Source organism: Carlito syrichta, unplaced genomic scaffold, assembly GCF_000164805.1.
Source record: "Carlito syrichta isolate Samal-C Ts95f unplaced genomic scaffold, Tarsius_syrichta-2.0.1 Scaffold305624, whole genome shotgun sequence".
Taxonomy (NCBI): domain Eukaryota; kingdom Metazoa; phylum Chordata; class Mammalia; order Primates; family Tarsiidae; genus Carlito; species Carlito syrichta.
In genome coordinates, this window is record NW_007249720.1 from 65,324 (window position 1) to 86,875 (window position 21,552).

General features: G+C 39.4%; 1 pseudogene; it reads right to left on the reverse strand.

Annotated features, from left to right (window-relative positions):
* Positions 1 to 2,999: 2,999 nt before the first annotated feature.
* The window catches only part of LOC103264184, a 32,847-nt pseudogene continuing 14,294 nt past the window's right edge, over positions 3,000 to 21,552 (reverse strand).

Sequence of the window (21,552 nt, forward strand, 5' to 3'; positions counted from 1 at the left end):
TAGGGGAATTGGGAAGGTTAATTTCTAGTTCTTTCCGAAATCTCCACACTGTCTTCCAGAGAGGTTGCATTAGTTTGCATTCCCACCAGCAGTGTGGAAGCGTTCCTTTTCCTCAACATCCTCACCAGCATCTGTTGTTGTTTGCTTTATTAACGATGGGCATTCTTACTGGGATTAGGTGGTATCTCAATGTGGTTTTGATTTGCATTTCTCTGATGATGTGGTACATAGACACAATGGAATATTATGCAGCCATAAAGAAAGACAAACATATGGACTCTGCAGCAACTTGGATGGATTTGGAGTCGATCATACTCAGTGATCTATCACAGAAACAAAGAACAGAGTACCATATGTTCTCACTCATAAGTGGACCTTGAAAAATTATAATACTATAAGAAAGGGAATGGCAGTAGTGGGAAACTATCAGGTGAGGGAGGGGCACACCTCATCAACAAGGATACCTGCATAATCAACGTTTGTGTACCTAATCTTGAATTGTACCTCACATCTTTATAACAAAAAAAAAGAAAAGAAAAAAGTGATCTGTTTAGTGGAAACAAAAGAGAGTGAGCCAAATAATGTCATGGAATTAAGCTATGATGGGCCACTAGAATAATCCGGTAGCATTACGTACAGTCACATCATGCAACTTGTATAGTCCGTTTTGCACACACTTTGTATAGAAATTTTAAAGCTATTCTCAATGACTAATCCTCTAGAAAGCAACCAACAAGACTTGCCTTAAAATTAATTCTAGCATACAACGGACATTATTGTCCCAATATATTTTGAAATGAACATATCACTTTTAAAAAGGGTGATGTACACACAAGCCAAGGTGGGTTTATAAAAAATAACTACCTTTTCATTATTTAATGAAAAAATAACTACCTTTTCATTATTTAATTGAAAACTACCTTTTCAATATTTATTCTCCAAAATCATTAGATTAACAATTATTTATGATTGTCCTTCATTCATCCAATGCATTCAATAAGTGGTTTCTTTAGCTCCTATTATGTGCTAGGAATTGTTCTGCAGGCTGAGTGTGACGGACAATAAACAAATGAACAAATAAGAGAGCAAAGTAATTTCAGAGCACTATAAGTGCTATTAAGAAAAAAAAGTCAATGTGGTGTGATGAGAGGTGATCGGGGTTTAGTAACTACCCTAGCTAGGATGTTTGCAGAGGGCCCCTTTGTGGTAGACCTGAACAAGAGACAGTCAGAGAAGTGTATCACAGAGAAAGTCAGGGAATAGAGGAGGGTGACATCTCACAGGGCCTTGCAGACCACCCTAAAGAGCACTATAGGAGCCACAAAGATGTGTTCTTACTTATTTCTTCTTCTTTGCTTTTCTTTATTAAAATAAGATTATTGGTTGCTGTTTGGACAATGGACTTAGGAGTTTGAACAAAAATCAACTGAGATTTAACATTTATAATTTTTTAAAAAGTTTCCTTTTCATATTGGATTAAAAGCCAGCTGAATATCCACTGAAAATTAACAGGAATTTGAATTTCTTAACTTTACCTTTATAAAATTGATCTCTTTGATGACACAGTGCTTGCTATCTGATTTCCCTTTAGCTAAATATGCTTTTCCAAAGGCACCTTTCCGGATCATATTTATCCATGGTCTCCAATGCCTGGAAGTTCCTGGAATTAGAGTAACAGAAATTTATCACACACTTCTCATAAAAACTAACAAAGTCAGAAAATTGATGACTAAAGTGTAAAATAACTCTAACTCTCTTTGCTAAAACTGTTCTTCCAGCCTTGCCAAGACAGAGAAAACTTTCCTTGTGGACACAGGTAACAATCCAAGTGATACACATCTTGGTGGACTCAGGTCAGACATGGGTTGTAGCTCATTTTTGATATACTTTAGCCTTGTGATCTTGGGCAAGTCATTTAACCTCACTTTCTTAATTTCTAAAATGGAATTAACAATACCTGTTTTACAACGTTTGTTCAGAGAATGAAAGATAACATACGTCCAAAGCTTGGCACCTCTATAAGGGGAATGTTCTTATACTTGTGTAGTTTTACAGTCCGGCCTTTCTCAGTATGGAAATACTGCCACCTCCAGGGCACTTTAGAAATACATGGGGGAGGAGAGTTGAGAAGGTGGAGAGGTTGGAGTCTGTTCTCCCCAAAGATCCAGAGGCATAGCATTTAGAGGTTGGGACCTAGGATGCTAAGATTCTGGGATGCAAGGGACTGTCTCGCACAATTAAGAATCATCCCGCGGCCCCACAGCCTTGGAAAGTCTCCTCATACATGATGTGCGTGGAAAAATCCGTTTATAATTATCTGCGGCTAGAACCACACTCTATTTACATCTAAATACAAGCAAAGTATTTTTTGCACCGTTTTAATTAACACTGAATTTTTCTAGGAATGCAACTACATGTAAATGAAGGCCTGATTGCTCTTTGTTTTGTTTGGAACTTTACCAAGATTTGTTCACCATTTGGGAAAATCACACCCTCCACTGGCCACGCTGCTCCCGGTGCCGGAGAAGTAGCAATCTGCATTTGTTGCGGTCACGTTAAGGTGACTGAACTTGGCGACTTCACTATTTCGAGCGCAGTAGTGCCAAGCATTCACAGATTAAAATGTACACTTTATTATAAATTGCTTTCCTTCTTTTCCCCCTTCATGCTACAGTTCGGGCATAAAGCAGGTTTTTAAAAAACTGGGTAGGCGGGCAGGTTGTTTTCGAATCATGTCAGGGTGGGAAGTGGGTACGATCGGGTCGCACGGTGCTGGGAACCAGTTCTGCAGCCGGGAGGCTACGGACACCCGAGGACCGGGTGCTGAGCCAGGCGGACGCGGAATTCGGACTGAGGTGACCAGTCGGGAACTGAGGGTCTGCGACCCTCTCACCCAGGCGGCACCAGGGAGTGAAAGCCCCCAAATCTAGGAGCAATCCTCCCCTCGGGCTACCCCCGGAGGCGGCCGGCGGGCAGGCTTCTGAGCTCTCGCCCAGCCCCTAAACTCGACGTGGAGCGTTGCCCTGGAGACCGAAGCGGCCCGGGACGCGAAGCGGCTCCTCTGCTGCCCAGACCAGACTCCATCCCCTATCCCCGCCGCTGCCGGATCCCTGCGGCGGTCCTGGGCGGGGACTAGGGGCGGCCTGCCTGCGGCACACCTGGTCCGCCGGCTCCGCGGGGCGAGCGAGGCGTCCTGGGCGGGCCTGGGTCCCGGGGCCGCGGCGCCTCCCCGCGGCCGGGGCGGAGCCGCGCGAGGAAACGCGGGCGGGGCGCCGGCCCCAGTGGCCGGAGGACGCGTCCACACCGTCACCTCGAAGAGGGATCAGAGGACAGGGAGTTTGGAGGCCAGACTGAGTGGCCCACCTCCCGTTGCCTTAGGCCGGGACTCCCTTGCAAAGCACTCAGCAATAGGCTCCCCACTCTTGTTTAGGGTCACCAGATGCTTCGCGTAGAGGAACAGCCCCGCGAGAGAGTAGTTTCCCGGTTTTACACGTGAGCTAAACTGCGACAGGAAGAGGGTTTCTTGTGCAAAGTTTCAGATACTGACAAGAGCTGGACGTGAGACTAGGCTAGGACCTCATGCTACTCTTTTGACCACAAGAGGTGACCTTCCACGGGAGTCCTCACAAAACTGGCCGCTACCTGGTGATCTGCACACACGCGCCCCACCGCCACCCTGCCCCATTCCCGACTGGCACATCGAGCTGCTGTCTAAAACGTTTCATTATGTGTCTAAGGAGGTGAAAAAGATGTGATTTCCAGCAAAGATAAATATTTACACGCGTAAAATATATCCAATGGAGTCTAAATACCACTGCAAAATGATACCCTCCATCGTTCAAAAAAAAAAAAAAATAACATACACAAAACTCTTTAAGCATCAGTAAGTTTACATTATTACTTTTTCCCCTTGAAATCATATCTTCATCCCACTTTCCTAAAGAATTTTATGCCAAGGTTGTAGTTTTCATGCTTGAAAGTCTTATTGATCACCCTAGCATACTCGAAGTATATGAATGGAAATTAATTTCTATTTCCTGATCATAGAATCTTACTTTTTCTGGATAGAATTATTAAAATTACTGGTGCCACAAGTTGATACAATTAAAATAAATAAATAAATTTTGAGTTATTGATGATGGCCATCTTGACTGGAATTAGGTAGTATCTCAATGTGGTTTTAATTTGCAGGAAAATTAATCTCTTTAAGACTGAATTCCTATATCCATAGGTGAATGCTAACTTCTTACTAGAATACAGTTCAACAGTGATTCTCTTCTATTTTTCCTAAACAAAACAAACAAAAAACTAATCCCAGCATTTCAAGAGGATTGCCTCAGACCAGGGGTTCAAAACCAACCTGGACAACTTGGCAAAACCTCATCTCTACAACAAACAAAAAAATTAGCCAGGTGTGGTGGTGTGTGCCTGTAGTTCCAGCTACTTGGAAGGATGAAGTGGAAGGATTACCTGAGCCCAGAGGCTCTAGGCTGCAGTGGTCCTGAGCATGCTACTGCACTCCAGCCTGGGCAACAGAGTGAGACTCCAACTCAAAAAAAAAAAGCTGTAAGGGCTGAGAAATCTCATCCAAATAAATAAACAGAAACAGAAGTTTTGTCACAAGTGTCCCTCAATTTTTGCTTGGTCATATGTCAGGAATCATATAGGTGTCTATCACCAAAAATGACTTTAGAATCATCAGCTGATAATTCCATCTGAGTCTCCTGAAATTTTATTAAAAACAAAATGCTGCAAACCATCTTATTATCTAAAAGACTTATTATTCAGGACTCTTTCAGTCTCTCAATAACTATTCATAAAATTCATGTTCTCTTTGTGGTTTGGAAACGTTTACATGCTGGGACAATCATAAGATTTGAGATGACTAAGAGGTATACAATATAGTATATATGGAAGCCAAGTGTCTGAAAATATCCTTAAAATGATCCATACCTGCTTTAACTTGAAAAGCCTTCAAGAGAGTGGTGAGCTAATGTTCAAAGAGCTAACCTAAGTAATTTGGGGAATTGGTGTTTGACTAGAAACTGAGAGGCAGACAATAGGAAAGATATATAAACTCTGTACATTAGTTAGTAAATTTGTTTCTCCCAGGCATATGGGTTAATGATTTGGAAACTGCTTTACAAATACACTGGGGTGAACAGATAAGTGGATGGTGGAAGCCAAGTTTCTCATCAGGGAGAGAAGTTACAGGAAAGCAAGGGAGAAGGCTATAATGAGCCTTGTGGTATTGGATTAGTTGGAAACATCAGTATGAACCCATACTTAGCTTAATATACATATAGATGGAGAGATACAGGGACAGCTATAGAGATATGAGGGCAGACAGGTGAGTATACTGCCCAGCTCTGTCCGCTGAGAGGCCCTAGCAGGGACACCCCAGCAGCAACAGGCACAACCAGTGCCCAGATCTTGGTTTCTAAACCAATGAAGGGAACCAAGCCTCCTTGTTGAAAAAGATGATTCTGGGGCTGAGGCAAAGAAGGTACAAGATGAGTCTGGACCATTTTCTTATTGTACCAGAGAGGAAGGAAGCACTCAAATAGGATAAGGGCATATCAAAGGGACAGAGAAGCAACTCCCAATGGCCAAAGTTAGAACAATTTAAGCAGTAAGACAACTGATTTAGTATTGGATTTCCCCCCATCCCAAGAGGTGAGAATTAATTTCTGTCTACTTGAGTATGGACTGGGCTGAATGATTCAATTATAGTGAACAGAACATGCGAATGGAAAATTAGCAACTTTACAGAGGACAGCCTGGCAGGCACTGCCATAACATGTGATCAAGGTGAATGACACCAATAATAAACTGTACTGATGCTGTGTATCCTTTAAAATGGGTGATGAGAAGAGCTCTTTACCTTTGAGGTTTTCCCCAAAACCCATAAATCCAGTCCAATCATGAGGGAAAAATCAGACAAACGCAAAGTGAAGGACATTCTACAAAATACCTAAGCAGTACTAAAAAATGTCAAGGTCCTGAAAAATAAGGAAAGATTGAGGAACTGCCAGAAACAAGAAGGGACTAAAAAATGACTATGTATCTAAGTGTAAATAAAGTGTCTGTGTGGGGTGGGGGGTCTATACTACAGTTCTTGCATGTTGATTAAAAAAAAACCTGTTAAACCTTTAAAAGATATATATGTTCCCGATTTCAGCAGATGTCTGTAAACGACCCTATCGTATTTCCTCCCATTCTTTATTATTCCCTTTTTGGGTCAGGCTTACATCCCTGTGAGACCTGCTGGGAGAAGCCTGTTGCTTCTTTAGTAAAATATACTCACCTCACTAAAGTATCATAGTATTAAATAAGGTCAACACATGACAGGACCCAACCCATGTGTGCCATGTATCCCCTGACTCATTCCACATCACTCTCTGGTTTCTGACACTTACCATTCTACTCCCACTTCTGGCATTACTCCTTTCTCATCTAGAGGACTGCAATATTCTGGCAATCTTCAGCTCACCCCATTCTTCCCATGACTGATCTTCCAACCAGGGGACTTGTGTGTATACTGTGAGAGACTGTATTTAAGGATAGCTGGTAGTTGGTGAAGCTCAGTGGAGATGATCTTCAAACTACTTAGAATTAGGTCTTAATGAAAAACTGCACATATCATTGTGTTATAATTAAGTATATTTAGATCCTCAAAACTTTAAGAAATGTAAAAAAGAGCTGCATAATAGTCAACACAAATCACAATGTGGATAACACACAGGCTGCTGTAGTGTCCTACAGTTAGCACCCCTGAGATAGGCATTATCATCCTTGTTTCATGGGTGAGGAAATTGGGGCTCGAAGAGGTTAAGTAATTTCCCACAGTCACACAACTAGTTGGTGGAGAGCCAGCATTCAATTTCTGTTAACTGGACTGCAAAGCCCAAAGCTCTTATCTATTTCACTACACTTCTTTTTGGAGTTAAAAAACTCACAGGAGTTCTAGATTTGTCAAACTCTGTGACACTAGTGAGGAACAATGTTAAATATTAACAGTTTTATCCTCTTAATTCTGTTTCCAAAGGAAAATGTACATCCCATGAACCGTTACTCCAACATGAATTCCTCATTTGAAGTATGTCCTCAGTGTACCTCTGGGAACATTTCCCCAGGCATTATCCATCAGACATGCCTTGCCTCCCAGCTCACTTCTTCAGTTCTGACACCCATTTGGGGCTGTCATCATCTTCCCTGAAGTTTCTGTGAAAAAAAGATTTGAATGATAAGCCTCTATATTAGGGGCACAGTGAGTATTTATTGACGAATTCAAAGCAGAACACCATCAGGACAATATTTGTTTTTGAAAAACAAATTTCATAAGGCAACTGAACTAAGAAGAAAATTGTTAGTTATTCTAAAAGATCACTTCTTTCACAGTTTCTAAAACTTTTTAATTTTTGTTTTTTGAGTCAGAATCTTACTCTGTTGCCCAGGCTGGAATGCGATGACACATTCATGGCTACTGCAACCTCGATCTGCTGGGCTCAGGTGATCCTTCCACCTCAGCCTTCCAACTAGCTGGAACCACAGGTGCACATCACCACACCTGACTAATTTTTTTCAATTTTTTTCTAGAGATGAGGTCTTAGCAAGTTGTCCAAGCTGGTCTTGAATTCCTGGGCTCAAGTAATACTCTTGCCTCCACCTTCCAAAGTATTGGTATTATAGGGTGAGCCACCATGTTCAGCCTAAAAGTTTTTTTTTAATGTAGCATCTAGTATATTAAAAACTAACAAGTCCAAGTTAAAAGGTTATATGAATAGGGCTCAGTCACAAATTCTGTGGTAATATTGTAAGGCATAACCCATCCCAGGCAAAAGATCAAGATACAAATATTCATTTATGATGAAAAGTAATATAACAAGCTCCCAGTAAATCTGAAATTATTATGGTCTAATTTAAATCACACATGCAGTCAACTAAAGCTTTCTGGGCATATCACAACATACGTGTCCTCCTTATCCAGCTCGGGCTCAAGTCACTCTGGGTTCAAAATGACAGAATCGTGACCTCTATCAACATTGTCTGATGCTTGTTTCTTCACACAGGGGATCTTTCAAGAACTCTTCTAACTTTCATGGGAATGTTAACAGAAAGTATGCCAGCTTAAACAGTATATACTTATTTCATGAAGTTCGACTAAAATCCTCTACAAGTTTGCTGGCTAATTGAGGACAATGCCATGTTCCAGATTTATTTTGTAGTGTCTCCCCACATTACACAGCATGATTTCTGGGATAAATCCAGGAAGCACTGCTATGTGAATTAAATTTAAAAACAAGACCGAGGTGGGAGGATCACTTGAGGCCAGGAATTCCAGAACAGCCTGGGCAACAAACACAATGAGACCCTGCCTCTAAAAAAATATATAAATTAGAAAATTAGCAGGGCATGGTGGCATACACCTGTAGTCCTAGCTACTCAGGAGACTGAGGTGGGAGGATAGCTTGAACCCAGGAGTTCGAGGTTACAGTGAGCTATGATCACACCACTGCACTCTAGCCTGGGTGACAGAGAGAGAACCTGACCCTAAAAAAGAAAAAACAAAACAAAAAACCCAAAAACCCAAAGAGTGCTTTCTTCCAGAGGAGGAAAAAGATTACAATAAAAACCAAAATCACAATAAAAGCCTTCAAATATTAAGAACCTATATTAAGGAATTAAAAGTTTTCTGTGCAACCCCCTCAGTCCTCTCCCACTGTGGAAGCTTTTCTGTCCTCTCAATAAATCCTGCTTTAAAAAAAAGTTTTCTGTGGAAGTTGGATTCCAGTTAATTGTTTTTCCTTTGGGCTTTCCCCTCCCAAGTTTTCACAGTGGAGAGAGAAAAAAGTAAGAAATTAAAGAAAGACTACAAGCAAGTTTTTAAACAATTTTCCAGGTAGTGATTATTTTTAGATTTTTTTTGACTTGTAGAATACAAATCTAACATAAAAATGAGTGCTAAATCCTATACAAGCCATTTCAAAATAGAACTACTATATATATATATTGTAATCAGGGATTTTCTTAAAATAACAAAGATTTCATCATTGGACCAGAAACAAAAGCTAGGACCTATAACTGCTAAATCATAATTCACAACCATGAACCTTCCTTAACATCCTCCAAAGCATCAACCTTGCCTCAGGGCTCCCATGCTGTTCTGCGCATAGCTCTATCAAAATGCACACACCACAGAGCACTACAATTCTCCATCTGTGTGCTGGGCTTCCAGGTAATGAACTCCTTCATCCTTAGGGAAGGGACTGTGTTTCATTCTGTTTTCATCTTAACCGATGGTAGGCACTCAATGAATATTGACCAAGTAAACAAATACAACTAAATCTGTTACAATAAAACTAGTTGAGACTCACCATACCATTACCTGCTCTGCTTGGTATAATTTACCTTAGATTTTAACCCATAAGGTGGCTGAGTAACACAATGATCAAAATTATACACACATGCTCATCCTTAATGCAGTCTATTGGTCTAGATTCCCAGTCTTCTAAAAGGTTGTCTTACAGAATCCAAGGCAGTGGGAAGTGGGCTTCAGATTATTCATACACCTGTCAGCGGATACCAGGACCTGCAGATAGATTTTGAATCACAGCTCCCCCTTAAGTAAATCTCAAAACTGCAAAAAGGACCACCCCCAACCTACAGTGCAACTCCAGAATCGAACAAAGTAAGAAGACATACATAAAGAAGAATAGGAGATTGAACAAACAGAAGTAAAAACAAACCCTCCACCCCTGAATAACAGAATTAAAGAAGACGGTGACGTGGAAGGAAGGAAAAAGTAGGGAAGGGAAAACAACAACAACAAAAACCACACAAATGAAGAAAAACCAAAAGAAGAATATAGGTCTCACACAGACCCCTGGGAGGTCAGACAGTGAGAAAACAGACTTCAGAACAAAATAATGAAGAGCCCCCAGAATGACTGGTCACATGCAACAAACCCAGACATCAAGATATTAATAGAATTTAAAAAATCAGGGAGAGACAAGAGGAAAATAGGAAGGAGCTGATGTCAGAAATAACAGCAGTAAAGAATACTGTGATGGAAATAAATAACAAACTAATAAGTATGGAAAGCAGAATTAGCCAACCAGAAGAAAGAATCTCAGAGCTCAAAGACCAAAACATAGAACTAACCCAAACTATCAAAAATATGGAAAAGAAGCTCAAAAAGATTGAACAAAACCTTCAAAAAATGAATGATTACTTCAAGAGACCAAACCTAAGAGTAATTGGCCTTCCTGAGGCAGAGAGAGAAACAGAGATCACACTGGAACAAACATTTTATGAAATCATTCAAGAAAACTTCCCTCATCTCATCAGTGATACAAAAATTCAAACACAAGAGATTCAGAGAACCCCTGCAAGACAACAAATGAGAAGACCAAGTCCCAGACACATAATAATTCACCTAAACAAAGTAGGTATAAAAGAAAAAATCCTAAAGGCAGCAAGAGAAAAAGGTCAGATTACCTACCACGGAAAACCAATTAGAATAGCAGCAGATTTATCTACAGAAACCCTCCAGGCTAGGAGAGCCTGGAGCCCTATCTTCAAAGTTCTAAAAGATAAACAATTTCAACTGAGAATAAGCTACCCAGCCAAGCTAAGCTTCATCAGTGAGGGAGAATTGAAATCTTTCCCAGATATCCAATCCCTAAGAACCTACGCTGCCACCAGACCACCTCTACAAGAAACACTTAAGCAAGTATTGAACACAGAAGGAAAGGAAAAAAGAACAACAACGTTCTTCACAAGAGTACAGGCAAAAGATTAAAAACACACATGAACCAACTCCAGAACCAAAAGTTAGACAACATACAAACAGAACAACAACTCTGTAAGAACATTATGATAGGGCTCAACTCTCACATTTCAATAATTAGCTTGAATGTGAATGGACTAAATGCACCACTGAAAAGACATAGAATGGCAAAATGGATAAAATATCACCAGGCAACAATTTATTGCCTTCAAGACACTCACCTCACTAGAAAGGACACTCATAGACTCAAAGTAAGAGGATGGGAAACAAATTTTCAGGTGAATCAGAGCACAAAAGAAAGGAGGAGTCACAATCTTAATCTCAGACAAAATACCCTTTAAGCTATCAAAAATCAAAAAAAATACAGAAGGCCACTACATAGTGATAGAAGGTTCAATTCATCAACAAGAAATATGCATCGTAAACATATATGCACCCAACATAGGAGCACCAACTTTCATAAAGCAGCTTCTGGGTAAACTAAAAAAAGATATCGACTCCAACACCATCATAGCTGTGAATTTCAATACCCCACTCACAACCCTGTTGGGAGCCGGCCGTGGAGGCCTGCCTGAGCGTTAGGGATCCAGGTGGGCTGCGGACCTTGAGACCACCAGGCTGGTTCAGGAGCTGAAGGCCCATTCCCTACTCCTTTCTTTGTTGTTTAGCATTACTCACTGGCAGGGATTTTGATGATCTAAGCATGAAGTTCTGAGAATATGACAGGCATGGCTGACTCTAGGGATTCATTGTTCCTGGTTCTCACAGACTGAGGTTTCGGCTTTAAACTTAACACAGTTCAAACTCAGATCACATTTGGGAGCCTTATACATGATACAAGCTTCTTTATAAGATTTAAAAATATATTTGTAGAATTAGTATATACATTTAGAGAGCTGTTTCCAGCTTTAGATGGTATAGATGATTATCTAGGGTTACCAGAAATGGCCCAGCACGAACTTTGGCCTGGCCACATTCCTAAGGGCCCAGTGTCCACTTTGGGCTGGGCTGCATTCTTTTAAACCGGTTCTTTAGTTACAATTAGTGTGAGTTTTTTCTACTTATATTAGAAACTGAATTTATTTTATTCATAGTATTGTAGAATAGGTCATGCTACATGAGGGAATTATGTTAGTTCAAGCATGATCAAACATGATACTTTAAGGTTTTATAAGAATACAGCTAACATTAGAAATTTCATTGTTCCCACTTTCTATTAATTGTAGTTTTGGCCTTAGTACATTTACAGTTTGTATTTGGGTTTTATTTTAGAAGCTTTATTGCTGATGATCAGCCTTATATATTAGGATTAGAAATTAGAAACTTTTATAGAAATTAAGATAGATACATAGGATTTTAGAATAGCCATTTTGTTAAAAGAGTGTAATCAATTGTTCCGAGAAACAGCCCAGCGTGATCTTTGGACTGGGCCACATTCTTTAGGAACTGGTTTGAGCTATAATTAAGAGTTTCTATAGTGTAGGTAGAATTAGCACAGAATAGAAAGGTATTAGTATTTAAGTCAGTCATTAGGTGTTGGGTATGCATAAGTTTTAGAAGTTATTGATTATTAGGATTTTATGATGTTAGAATTGTTGTATTTCTTTTGAGGAACATTAACCAAGCATAAGGAACAGTGAGATAATTTTGGGATTGTCCTCCGTCATGCTTAGGAAAACGCCTGGTGGGTGGGGGACGCCCCTCACCTACCTGGCTTTGTGTTCACATAATAGTCTTGTGATTTTATTGGGATTGTCCTTCCTCATGCTTAAGAAAACACCTGGTGGGGGGGGGGATGCACCTCATCCACCTGGCCTTGTGTTCACGTGAAAGTCTTGGATTTAACATGTGAAAATTTGGGATAAAGACTCACGGTTAGTCCCAATAAATGGCTTCTGCTCATTTCACTGAACAGTTGTCCACTTTCCTTCTTTCTCTTTATATCTATCCCTCCATCTTTCTTTCAATATCTATCCCTACTACAGAATCGGCTTCTGCACTACACAGAGTCCAGTCTCTTTCTTTCTCCTTATTTCTCCAGAATACTCGCCGATGCTGCCCCACCTTCCAGGGACCCTTTAAATCTCTTTTGGGAGGCTGGCCCCCCATACAACCCTAGACAGATCATCAAGACAAAAAATCAGTAACAAGATCCGAAACCTAAATTTGACTCTTCACCAAATGGACTTAATTGATACCTACAGAACACTCCATCCAAAGACCACAGAATATACATTCTATTCATCACCACATGGAACATACTCTAAGATCGACCACATACTTGGCCATAAATCAAGTATAAGCAAATTTAAAAGGACCAAAATTTTACCATGTACCTTCTTGGAACACAGTGGAATAAAAATAAACATTGACACCAAAGGTCTCCATAAAACCCACAAAGACATGGACACTAAACAGCATGATGTTAAACAATTCCTGGGTCAATGATGAAATCAAAACAGAGATTAAAGGTACCTGGAAACAAATGAAAATGAAGAAATATAATACCCCAAATCTCTGGGACACCATGAAAGCTGTAGTAAGAGGGAAATTTATATCCCTACAAACGCACATGAAGAAAATGGAAGGATCACAAATTAATAGCCCAACAAGCCACCTAAGGAAGCTGGAAAAGCAAGACCACCAAAACCCTAATTTCAGCAGAAGAATCCAGATCACAAAAATAAAAGCCAAAATCCAGGACATAGAAGACAAAAAGATAATACAAAAAATCAATGAAACAAAAAGATGGTTCTTCGAAAGGATAAACAAGATCGATGGTCCCCTAGCTAGACTGACCAAGAAAAAATGAGAAAAAAAACCAAATAAGCACAATCAGAAACACAAAAGATGAAGTCACAAATGACCCAGAAGAAATACAAAAGATCATTGGAGACTACTACATATACTTCTATGGAAACAACTTGAAAACCTAAAGGAAATGGAGAACTTTCTGACATCACACAACCTGCCTAGGTTGGAAACAAGAAGAAATTGATACCTAAATAGACCAATAACAATCAAGGAAATTGACTACATAATAAGAAAACTTCCTACAAAAAGAGCCCTGGTCCAGATGGCTTTCCAGCAGAATTCTACAAGACATTAAAGGAGGAGCTGATACCAATCCTACTGAAGTTATTCCAGGCAATTGAAAAAGATGGAACTCTCCCCAAATCATTTTATGAAGCTAACATCACATTAATACCCAAGCCAGGTAAAGACCCAACAAAGAAAGAGAACTACAGGCCAATATCTTTGATGAACATAGATGCTAAAATTCTCAACAAGATCCTAGCAAACCGGATTCAACAACACATCTCAAAAATCATCCATCATGACCAAGTAGGCTTCATCCCTGGGATGCAAGCCTGGTTCAACATTCATAAAACCATAAATGTAATTAAATACATCAACAGATGTCAAAATAAAAACCACATGTTTATATCATTAGATGCAGAAAAAGATTTTGATAAAATCTAGCACCACTTCTTGATAAAAACCCTCAAACATCTAGGCATATAGGGAACATACCTCAAAATAGTAAAAACCATCTATGAGAAACCCATAGCCAGCATACTCCTAAATGAACAAAAATTGGAACCATTTTCCTGAAAACTGGAACCAGACAAGGATGCCCACTCTCACCCCTCCTGTTCAATATAGTATTGGGAGTCCTGGCTAGAGCAATCAGAGAAGAGAAGGCAATCAGGAGTATCCAAACAGGAAAAGAGGAAATCAAGTTATCTCTCTTTGCAGATGACATGATTGTGTACATTGAAAACCCAAGAGAATCTGTCAAAAACCTCCTTACACTGATAAAGGACTTTGGCAAAGTCCCAGGATATAAAATAAATGTACAAAAGACAATTGCATTTCTTTACACCAATAATAAACAAACAGAAACCCAAATAAAAAGCACAATTCCATTCACAATAGCCACAAAAAAAGTGAAATACCTTGGCATCTTCCTAACCAGAGACACAAAAAACCTTTACAATGAATGCTACAAAACACTGCTCAAAGAAATCAAAGATGACACAAACAAGTGGAAAAATATCCCATGCTCATGGATTGGAAGAATCAACATTGTGAAGATGTCCATCTTACCTAAGGCAATCTACAGATTCAATGCAATACCCATCAAATTACCAGCAACATTCTTCTTAGATCTATAAAAAACAATACAGGAATTCATATGGAAACACAAACGACCAAGAATAGCCAGAACAATCCTCAACAACAACAACAACAACAAAAAGCAGGTGGTATCACATTACCAGACTTCAAACTTTACTATAAAAGCTATGATAATCAAAACAGCTTGGTATTGGTACAAAAACAGGCATATAGACCAATGGAATAGAATTGAGATTCCAGAAGCTAAACCTCAATTTCTCAACCAACTCATTTTCGACAAAGCCTCCCCCACCTGCCACTGGGGAGAGGAGAACCTATTCAGTAAATGGTGCTGGGAAAACTGGCTGACCACATGCAGAAGACTCAAACAAGACCCCTATCTCCCCATACACAAAAATTAACTCTAAATGGATCAGAGAGCTAAATGTAAAACCTCAAGCCATAAGAACCTTAGAAAATGCAGGACACACCCTTATGGAAATTAGAACTGGCATCCAATTCCTGAACAAAACCCGAAACCCACAGGCCATAAGAGATAAGATAGACAAGTTGGACCCCATTAAACTGACAAGCTTCTGCAAAGCCAAAGAAACCATCAAGAGAGCAGGGAGACAGCCCACAGACTGGGAAAAAGTATTTGCCAACTCCAGGTTTGACAAAGGCTTAACATCTTGAATCTACAAGTAAATCAAATGTGCTGAGAGGAAAAAAACCAACAACCCTATTATAAAGTGGGCAAAAGATATGAACAGACACTTCTCAATGGAAGCCATCCGAGCAGCCAACAGACACATGAAGAAATGTTAAACCTCACTAATCATCAAGGAGATGCAAATCAAAATCACACTGAGATACCACCTAACTCCAGTCAGAATGGCAATTATCAATAACTCAAAAAATAACAGTTGCTGGAGAGGGTGTGGTGAAAAGGGAACACTCCTACACCGTTGGTGGGAGTGCAAACTGGTGCAACCTCTGTGGAAAACAGTGTGGCGATTCCTAAAAGCTCTAAATATCAACCTCCCATATGACCCTGCAATTCCCCTACTGGGAATATAACCTGAAGAACTCACATCACTCTACTAAAAAGATACCTGCACACGTATGTTTATCACAGCATTGTTCACAATAGCAAGAACCTGGAATCAACCATACTGTCCATCAAAAGATGACTGGATTAAAAAAATGTGGTACATATACACAATGGAATACTACGCAGCCATTATAAAGAACAAAATCATGAACTTTGCAGCAACCTGGATGGAACTAGAGTCAATAATACTGAGTGGCCTCTCACAGAAACAAAGATCCGAGTATCACATGTTCTCACTCATATAGCGGACCCTGAACATCCACTGTAATACTATAAAAAAAAGACTGACAGTGGTGGGAAACTATGGGGGCGAGGGGAAGGGAAGTGGGATTAACGGTAGTCAATATCTGTCTGGGGACAGGGAGACACCCCTTTTCAACAAGGGTGCCTGAACAAAGCATATTTGTATACCTAACCCTAAACTGTACCCTACAATATCAAAATAAAAAATATTGATATAAAAAAAGGTTGTCTTACACAATTTTAGTAAAAATATGTGTAGAAAAAAATCAAATCCTAATTGTTCATCCTTTTTTGAGGTCTATTCAGTATAACAGAGTTCAAGTATACAGCAAAAGAAATCTTCAAGTTGTCACTAAAGCAATGGCATATTTGCATGGTGCATAATGGCTACTCTTCAAAGAAAATAGCATGATTTTTAAAATAAGCAAACAAATGAGCAAAGGGAAGTAATGTATCTCTATGAAAAAAAATTTTTTTTTTTTTTGAGTTGGAGTCTCACTCTGTCGCCCAGACTGGAGTGCAGTGGCCACTCCCGGCCACCGCAGCCTCAACCTGCTGGGCTCCGGCGATCCTTCCGCCTCAGCCTTCCAAGTAGCCGGAATTACAGGCATGCGCTACCACGCCCAGCTGATTTTTTTTTTTTTTTGATTTATTGTAGAGATGAGGTCTTGCTGCCCAGGTAGGTCTCGAACCTGCGGGCTCAGGCAATCCACTCACCTCAGCCTCCCAAAGGCGCGGGATTACAGGCTGAGCCACCGAGCCTGGCTTCTATGAAAAATTTTGACTATAGATTCAGACTGGTTAGAAAAGATTCAAAAACACCTGAAAATTCAATGCTATGAATTATGTTATAACTTTAAAATCAAAGGATTTCCAGAGGGGGAAATTGAGGAGTTATTATTTAATGGGTACACAGTTTCCATTATGGAGAACAAGAAAACTTCTATGGATGGATGGTGGTGATGGCTGCAATGTGAATGTACTTAATGGCACTGAAGTATACACTTAAAAATGGTTAAAATAGTAAATATTATGTTGTGTATATTTGCCACGATTTTAAAAAAGTCAAAGTTTATATAACATTGTTACATGACAGACACAAATTACCTGGTTGTATATCGTGTATGTTTGGAATGCCAAGCTGAGATCAGCACTCTTAAGGATGTTCAACAGGGTGTCTGGCGTTTCCCTGAGCCACTGCTTATGAGTAGAACTTTCATTGTGTTTTATTACAGAGTCATCTAGTTGTAAAAAAGACAAAATTCAGTGCCAAATAAAAAAGCGATTTTTTTTTCAGCAGCTATCTTCTAGATTATATTTTAAGCAAAGTTAATTATATCTGACTCTCAACTAAAGTCTATTTCACTCGCCTGTGTGAGCAAAGCTCTGATGTATGACACCAAATATCCTTCACAGAGTGACATTAAAACCTTTAGCCTATTGAATAACTGTTAGAAAATGTCATATAATAAAATAATAGCATTCAATTTGACTGCTAACCTTTACCAGCCTCTGCCGTTAAACTGGAGGTGAGTATGAATGCATTCTCTAAAGCTCTAAGAGTTGTATTTGATGCATTTTTCTCCCACTGTCACCTGTGAGGTGTTGGTGAGCTGGCTTTCCTCAGATGGACTTATTACCTGATTTTAAAGTGTAAAAAAGGAATGCTAAGCTTTTTTGTAGAGATGGGGTCTTGCTATGTTGCCCAGGTGGTCTCCAACTACTGGGCTCAAGTAATCCTCCCGCCTTGGCCTCCCAAAGTGCTGGGATTATAGGCATGAGCCACCATGCCCAGCTGATATTATTTTATTTATTCATAGATATCCATACATATACTCCAACTGTGATATGGAAGTATTTATTTTCTTTCAAACTTAAATCTAGCAACAATGTTCTTCAAGTCTAAGTAGCAAAGGAAACAAAAATTCCAAAATGACAAGGTAAAGCAAATAACTAAAACGACTGAATTCTTACATAAATATATATATAGATACATATTACACATTGTACAAGAATGAAGCCCGGAAAGGGCTTACTTACACACTGTATGCTATGCTTTTTATGATGGCCAGCACAACAAATAATACTATTCCTAATGACTCATTGATAAATACTATTCTCTCTTTGTTTAGGGATATAAAATATTCCTCTAACATTAAATAAACTACTGGGTAGGCAAACAAGTATATGCCTGATATTGCTTATGACACCTAAGATCTAATAATATGATATTCCTCCTATATTCCCCAACTCCCCACATAAGAAATTATTAGAGTCTGAGCAACTTACCTTTTTCTGCTCTGTTTACTCTTCCCAATGCACTGTGAACCAAATTTTTATTACTGCTTTCTAAATCAGTATGGTTATATTTTCTACCTTGTTCTTCTTCTGGCTTTAAAAGAGATGAAAAATACAGATTAAGTAATGCTTGAATTGCTACAAAAAAGGTAAACAAATATGCAAAGTCAGCTATTTTACTTTTAAATAAAAATAATGAGTTAAAAGCACAGCCATAGAACACCAAATATTAATAGCCATATACATCATATATGCATGCATATTAATGACCATACCATACTTACATATGTGTATATTAACAGCCATAAAACTACATATATTATATTAATAGTCATATACATAATTATAAATGTGAAGAGGATATATAAAAATAACAGATTTTAAGGAAAAAGGTAATAAAAAATTTCTATATGATTTACTTTATTGGGCTTTTTATGCAGTACTATCAAAATGAGATGTTTTATAAAGTTGGTGTATATGGTCAAAATGTAATCACTTAGTTCAGTATTTTTCCAAATAATCTATAAGCCCTTGATTTATTTTATGAAGTACAGTAGCACAAGAGCTATTCTTTACAAACTCTGCACATGTTTTGAGAAGGAGTAGATTCAGCACCTAGACAGTCCCAGACACAGAGGTTGTAAATTATTTGCTGACTGTATAAATAACCAGTAGGTCTGGGCTGCCATGTTGAGTTTTCTTATTTCCACGTGGTGGTTCTCAAACTTCTCTTGCCGCACATGTAGGAAACACAAACATCTCTATCACTTAACAGTTTATAAACAGTGACATCATGATAGCAGTGATTTCAAAGCCCTCCTCCCCCATAAAGGTATTGCAATCTGGAATGGTGGTGGGAAGAAGTGATGAAAAGCTCCTTGGGGAGTCCAAGCTTTTCTCTCCACTGAGATCACCGTCTCTCCTGCAGCAGTCTCCAACCTCCCTCCGGACACCACTCACCTCTGCCTTCATTCCCATCATAACTTGCTGAACTACACATGACTCTCTTTCTACATCAAGTCCTCCATTACCTGACTTACTTTTTGACCTTTTCTCCATTCTGTTTACATATTGCACCCTTTTCATTCTGTGAACACATTACTGCTGTGTCCATTATAGGAGGTATTCAAATTACAGTGGTGGCTGCCTAGGACAGTGTTCAGTATCCTCAGCAAAAGGACATGAGGAAACTTTTTAGGGGGTTGAGATGTCTATATTTTGATTGTGGTGGTGACTATATGACTGCACAAATAGGATTACCAAAACTCATCAAACTGTTAGCTATCAATGGGTAAATTTTATTGCAAATAAATTATACCTAAATAAAGCTGGAAAAAAAAACCCCAGATATTATCATGGAAAAAAAAGTACAAAGGCAAGATATATTCCATTTGTAGCAACATAATGGTGGGACATTTTTAGTTATTTACAACCTAGGGTTCTTTCAAAAAATTTATAGGCCGGGTGCAGTGGCTCAAACCTGTAATCCCAGCACTTTGGGAGACTGAGGTGAGAGGATTGCCTGAGCCCATGGGTTCGAGACCAGTCTGGGCAACTTGGCAAGACCTCATCTCTACAATAAATTAAAAAATAGCCAGGTGTGGTAGTGCATGCCTGTAGTTCCAGCTACTTGGAAGGCTAAGGTGGAAGGACTGCGTGAGCCCAGTAGGTCAATGCTGGGGTGGCTGTGAGAGTGCCATTGCACTCCAAGCCTGGGTGATGGAGTGAGACTCCAACTCAAAGAAAAAATTTACAAGCTTAATTACTAGTACACTTCATGAATAGAATAATTTATTGACAGTACAACATCTTTTCCTCTTTGAGTTAAAAGGTTAATTAAAATACTGAAGCTCAGCCTGGGCAACATAGCAAGACCTCATCTCTACAAAAAATTTTTAAAATTAGCTGGGTGTGGTGGCGTGTGCCTGTAGTCCCGGCAGAAAGGAGGCAGAAATGGAAGGATCGCAGAAATGGAGGCAAAAATGGAGGCAGAAATGGAAGGATCATCTGAAACTAGAAGATCAAGGCTGTGGTGAGCCATGGTCATGCTGCTGCACTCCAGCCTGGGCAACAGTGAGACCCCCAACTCAAAAAATATATATATTAAAGAAAAAAATCGTCAATAGCATATGATTTGCAAAGCTGGGCGTGATAACACTGGCAAGTGGATCGGCTGTGACCACACAACTCAATGGCAGCTTCCATGTAAAAGAGTATTACGGCAGCTGAGGGCTGAACAAGATGAACAGGACCCTGAATGCTAGGCTGGAAGATGATTCACAAGATAACTGGGCAGCACTGCCCATTTTCAAATAGAAAGATATTAAGATTAAAACAGTCATCTAAATATTATTCAGCTACAAAAAGGAGTAAAGTTCTGACATATGCTACGACCCAGAGGAAGCTTGAGAACATTATGTAAGTGAAAGAAGCCAGGCACAAAAGGACAAATATTATATGACTCTACTTATATGAAATATCTAGAATAGGCAGATTTATAGAGACAGAAAGCAGGTTAAAGGTTGCCGGGGTTGGAGCAGTGGAAATGGGAATCACTGTTTCAGTACGGAGTTTCTGCGTGGGCTAATACAGAGGTTTGGAAATAGATAGCAGTGACTTTTGCATAATATCATGAATGTAGTTAATGTCACTGAATTGTCCACTTTAAAATGGCTAAAATAACAAATTTTATATTGCAATATTTTACCACAATAAAACAAAAAGCCAGGCTAAAACAAGATCTCATCACTGAAAGCAAGACAATGTTCTGTCACATCTGTATTGAAACCACTATCATCAATAATTTAAAAAGGAGTCAGTCATCGTGGCTCACACCTGTAATAGTAGCACTTTGGGAAGCCAAGGCAGGAGGATTGCTTGAGCCCAGGAGTTTGCTAACAGTTTAGGCAACATAGTGAGACCTCATCTCTACACACACACAAACAAAAATGCAAACATTAGCTGGGCGTGGTGATATGAGCCTGTA